Source organism: Limulus polyphemus, unplaced genomic scaffold (genome assembly GCF_000517525.1).
Source record: "Limulus polyphemus unplaced genomic scaffold, Limulus_polyphemus-2.1.2 Scaffold9580, whole genome shotgun sequence".
In the NCBI taxonomy this organism is placed as follows: domain Eukaryota; kingdom Metazoa; phylum Arthropoda; class Merostomata; order Xiphosura; family Limulidae; genus Limulus; species Limulus polyphemus.
This window is the reverse complement of record NW_013675190.1, coordinates 1-6,216: the sequence shown is the minus strand read 5'-3', so window position 1 is coordinate 6,216 and position 6,216 is coordinate 1.

The following is a 6,216-nucleotide window of genomic DNA, read 5'->3' as shown; positions in this document are numbered from 1 at the left end:
CAACCATTATACTGGCCATGACTACGGACTAAGAACCCCTACTACTAGCCATGACTACGGACTAAGAACCCCTACTACTAGCCATGACTACGGACTAAGAACCCCTACTGCTAGCCATGACTACGGACTAAGAACCCATTATACTAGCCATGACTACGGACTAAGAACCCATTATGCTAGCCATGACTACGGACTAAGAACCCATTATACTAGCCATGACTACAGACGAAGAACCCATTATACTAGCCATGACTACAGACGAAGAACCCCTTATACAACCATTATACTAGCCATGACTACGAACGAAGAACCCCTTATACAACCATTATGCTAGCCATAGGGATTGTTTTAGAGCAAAGCCACACTGGGCTACATGTTGAGTCCACCACGGAGTTTTGAGCCCCTGATTTTAACTTTGTAAGTCCGTAGACTTACAGCTGTCCCGTCAGTGGACCGACAGAGCTCGATATAAAACCATTCTTTTTTAAACACATTTTCGTAAACTATTCATCACCATGTTGTTGTGGACCACACAAGTTTAACATGATCATAATAAACGATTCATCACCATGTTATTGTGGACCACACAAGTTTAACCTGATCATAATAAACGGAACATGGTGATGAATGTTGTGGAACACACAAGTTTAACCTAAACGTAATTAGATCGTCTAATTAATAATGTATCTCACATTGAAAACTTATCTAATACTCCTGGTTAATCCTTTATTTAGAAGTGCTAAACTTCTGTGAAGAGCTAGTGTTAACACTACTCATCATCAACTCTTAACTCAAGAGTGGGATTGGACAAGCATGTTCGGTGATGGGATTCAAATATCGTTCATTATTGTTTACTGTATAAAGTCCAGCCGCCAAAACAGCAAGGTCCTGAAAAACTGGAGCATAGTCTACTGGCAGCAGTGATGACAGCGAATGAAACTACAGTGGATATGCAGCTTATTCTGAAGCTGGATTTGTGGCTTGCATCACAGGATTGATCATGTTTTCCATCAAAACAAGTATTACAAGATGGGTGAATTTCTAGGAAGTTTTTAAGAACTTTAATGAAAGTAAATTTTCACATTTTAGTAACTATGAGAAAAGCTATTACATGAGCGCTTTCAAAAGGTTGACCTTTCTACCCTAAGAATAAACTTTGAAGGTCTGCCTTTGATAAACAAATGTACACCTTTTAAAAGTGCTTGTGTTATTGCATTTTGTCTTTCATTATTTTTTTTTCAAATTATGTGTTTTATTAACAATATTTTTAAATAGATAAATAAAACTTTTCTTTCTCATACAAAATTTAAATATTGAAAAAGCCGACAACTGAATACCTGGCAAGTAGACCAGAATTTTGTTGGGATATTCTTGTATTTCAGTGTTAAAATTGTCAACTATTAAACTACTGTTTGTTTGTAGTTAAGCACAAAGCTACACAGGCTGTCTGCCCAACATGGGTAATGAAACCTGGTTTCTAGTGTTATAAGTATGCAGACTTACCACTGTGGGCCATTAAACCATTGAATGTTTGTGTGCTATGATATCGTTCATTAATACTTGCTGTTATATAGCCAAGAAAAAAACTACAGCATCAACTATAAACTTTAATACATTTACAAAATAATATATATTATAGAAGAAAAACAAAAATCATGCTAGATCATTAAAATATTATTCTACCAAAAAAAACAACAACTTGTATGAACAATAAACGATCTTAGAGTTATACAAAGAAGCAACTTTTGTATGAACAACAAACGATTTTAGGGTTATACAAGGAATCAACATTTGTAGAACAACAAACGATTTTAGGGTTATACAAAGAAGCAACTTTTGTATGAACAATAAACGATTTTAGGGTTATACAAAGAAGCAACTTTTGTATGAACAATAAACGATTTTAGGGTTATACAAAGAAGCAACATTTGTAGAACAATAAACGATTTTAGGGTTATACAAAGAAGCAACATTTGTATGAACAACAAACGATTTTAGGGTTATACAAAGAATCAACTTTTGTATGAACAATAAACGATTTTAGGGTTATACAAAGAAGCAACATTTGTAAAATGTTGCTTCTTTGTATAACCCTAAAATCGTTTGTTGTTCTACAAATGTTGCTTCTTTGTATAACCCTAAAATCGTTTGTTGTTCCTGTATGAGCACCCTATCCACCTGGCCATGCCTCGCGTGTCGAGCACCCTATCCACCTGGCCATGCCTCGCGTGTCGAGCACCCTATCCATCTGGGCCCAAGTGAAAAAGAAAACAAATAATGTGCTACTAGTTAACATAATCTTGGTATAAACCTTTACAAAGTATTAGTTCATTAATAATACATGGTCATTCAGTCAGGCCTGTAAATAAGGACATAGATGAACAACTCCTTCATGAGCTACAAGGGTTGTGGACAATTTTAACATTAACATTACTATATTGTATGAGGTGGGGTGTATAGATGTGCAAGATTATAAAATTAGGGAAGAATTATTCTCAGCCAAGGTGGGGGGATGTATGCGCATGAGTAAAATTTGGAATTAGGTGGATTGGTCACTCAAATAAGCAAATGGATAATAAAGAAGGCAGACATAAATAAAAACAAATTCACAAAATTGTAACATAGGAATGATCCAGAGCTTTTGTTATTATTTAGAAATGCAGTGCTCTGAAGGCTACTGTTAAAGTTGATTGGATAACATCCATCATACTTAAATTTGATGGTATGGATAAAATCAATTAAAACTAACAATAAAAAAATATACTTCTAGGAGTCTTCCCAGAAAATAAATCTCTAGTGAGCCAGAAATTGCTTTTTTCATTAATAAATGATAAGAAAAACAAAGTTTGAACGATAATTTTTTTTTCTCCTATCACATACATTGTTCGTTTGCTAAATTTTGTGCAAAGTTACATGACGGCTATTTGTGCTAGCCATCCCTAATTTAGAAGTGATAGACTAGAGAGAAGGCATTTAGTCAACAGTACCTCTCATCCACTGCTATCTCTTGGACTACTCTTTACCAACAGAGGGAAGGCATCTAGTCAACAGTACCCCTCATCCACTGCTAACTCTTGGACTACTCTTTACTAACAGAGGGAAGGCATCTAGTCAACAGTACCTCTCATCCACTGCTATCTCTTGAACTACTCTTTACCAACAGAGGGAAGGCATCTAGTCAACAGTACCCCTCATCCACTGCTAACTCTTGGACTACTCTTTACTAACAGAGGGAAGGCATCTAGTCAACAGTACCCCTCATCCACTGCTAACTCTTGGACTACTCTTTACTAACAGAGGGAAGGCATCTAGTCAACAGTACCCCTCATCCACTGCTAACTCTTGGACTACTCTTTACAACAGAGGGAAGGCATCTAGTCAACAGTACCCCTCATCCACTGCTAACTCTTGGACTACTCTTTACCACCAAAATGGCAGACTAACCATCACATTATAAACCTCCCATGGCTGAAAGGCTGACCATGTTTGGAAACAAGATTCAAACCTGCAACCCACAGATTGTGAATTGAGTGCCCTAACCACCAGGCCAGGCCAGGCTCCCAATCACACACCTCATATACCTAAGAATCCTGCCAGGTACATGTGTACAATACTAGAAGAATTTTCCAGCCATTCCAGTGTTGAGATGGAGCAATTCTCAGCCAAGACACAGAATATACAGTGTCTTAAAAAAACTTTCCTGTGTAAATAACAGCACAGAACAAGACAAAACACAGAAATGTATCGAAATTAAACATGAATATACGGAGTTTTAAAAAACTTTCCTGTGTAAATAACAGCACAGAACAAGACAAAACACAGAGATTTATCAAAATTAAACATGAATATACGGTGTTTTAAAAACCTTTCCTGTGTAAATAACAGCACAGAACAAGACAAAACACAGAGATGTATCAAAATTAAACATGAATATACGGTGTTTTAAAAACCTTTCTTGTGTTAATGATGACACGGAACAAACCAGGATCATCAGTGCTCTTTAAAAATCTTACAAATACTTTATAACAAATAAAACATGTTTAAAATCATAAGTATATTTCATAGTTCATCAAAACAATTGTAAACTGTAAATATTATACCAGTCATGATGTAAGCTCTGTCAGCATCCGAGTAATGAACTTAATAAATTTACTATTTGAATAGATTTAGTCAATACGAAAAAAATATATATACAATTAAGCATCCATGATGGAAGATTTAACAAAAGTAACTTTAACTTCTTTATTTGTCAAAAAGGCAAGTCAGGGACGTCACACGAGAGATCAGGAGTGTACACCACAATCTCCGACTCTGAGCTCCCAGAATTCTTATCACCATCACATAAGCTCCTTCCCAATTCAGTTACCATTGGCAATGAGTATGATGTAGAATCGTTTGCTCCAGCTTGCTCGCGAGGAGTCGAATCATTATAAAAATCTTGACCCGTTGTTGAGCCTAGGTATTCTCCCTGATCACTCAACGCCGAGAAGTTCTGAGCGTAGGATCCAGCAGTACTTCTTAAGGTATCTTCTGATGCACTGAAAGAAAGCAACAGTATGCAAATGAAGCTCAGTTGCTACCTTTTACAATTTTAGCACAAGTTGTTCACAAATACGATGATTTTTGATGCTGTGGTTACTATTTTAGGTAGTAATACTGCTCCAGATGCCTCAGTAACACAACGTTTTTCTGGTGTTTCTTCACTGCTACTTTTAAGCATGCTAAAACAATTCTATAACAAAATGAAAAAAATCTTCTTTACAGTTCTAAATTAAATTTAAACCTAAAGTAATGAGAAAGTACTTTGATTCAACGGTCAAGCATCTTGATCACTAAAGCTTCAATCCGTTAAACGTATTAACCAATGAAGATAAAACTTGAGGACTGATGATAAACTAATAAAAATGCTACTATATAAAAATCCCAACGGACAATTATAAGGCCACGAACAAAAAAGTTAATGAAAGCAATAAACTGGGTAAAGTTTATGACTAACTTGAATAAATTTGTTTTAAAAACAGTCCTTAATCCTACTCATTTGTCCAAGTTGTGAATTTAGCTTTAGTGAATCACCTCACTTTTTGTCTGCACTAGTGACACCTATAGTTATCAATTAAAACAATTCTCCATTCAATGTAACTTTAATTTAAAACAGATGTAATTGATCACTGTTTTACTAGATTTTTCCAGTCTTCACTGAAAGTTTATTAACCCAGCACTGTTACTTTACAATGTGTTGTATAATGTTCCATCCTGTACCAATCCATTCAAATTCTGGTATTAGATATTCTAGTTTGCATCCAGTACAATTATATTTAGGTATTGTTACACACCATAAGAGTTTATAGCTCTGGCCAAAGGACAAGCTCTCCTCCCTCCAATGGAGTCCTGTTTGTTAGAGCACGGTCCATGTAGTGTGGTGTCTTCCATAATTTCACCAGTGATCTGCTATTACTTTTATATGTGCATTATTTAGTTGTTTACTTACTATTTTCACTTTATCTGATTATTTATTATTCTTGTATATTTTTTAGTCAAAGTTCCCAGTGTAAGTAAGAGGGGACAGCACTTTTGACATAAAGAAGTGGAGAACAAGACTGCTCATCCCCGCTTGACGCTATAGCAACAGGACAAACAGGCACAAACCCAGCCTAGCATCAACAACTTACACAAACTTTCTACCATTCTGTCATCTTATCTTTGGTTTATTGTAGTTTAATATTAGCAGTCACGTTGTTAGAACAGCAACTTGTCAAATGTTCACCTCACTAAACCTACCAACTCCTACTGTTATCACACCAACTTGTCAAACGTTCACCTCACTAAACCTACCAACTCCTACTGTTAGAACAGCAACTTGTCAAATGTTCACCTCACTAAACCTACCAATTCCTACTGTAAGAACAGCAACTTGTTAAATGTTCACCTCACTAAACCTACCAACTCCTACTGTTATCACAGCAACTTGTCAAATGTTCACCTCAATAAACCTACCAACTCCTACTGTTAGAACAGCAACTTGTCAAATGTTCACCTCACTAAACCTACCAACTCCTACTGTTAGCACAGCAACTTGTCAAATGTTCACCTCACTAAACCTACCAACTCCTACTGTTAGAACAGCAACTTGTCAAATGTTCACCTCACTAAACCTACCAACTCCTACTGTTAGAACAGCAACTTGTCAAATGTTCACCTCAATAAACCTACCAACTC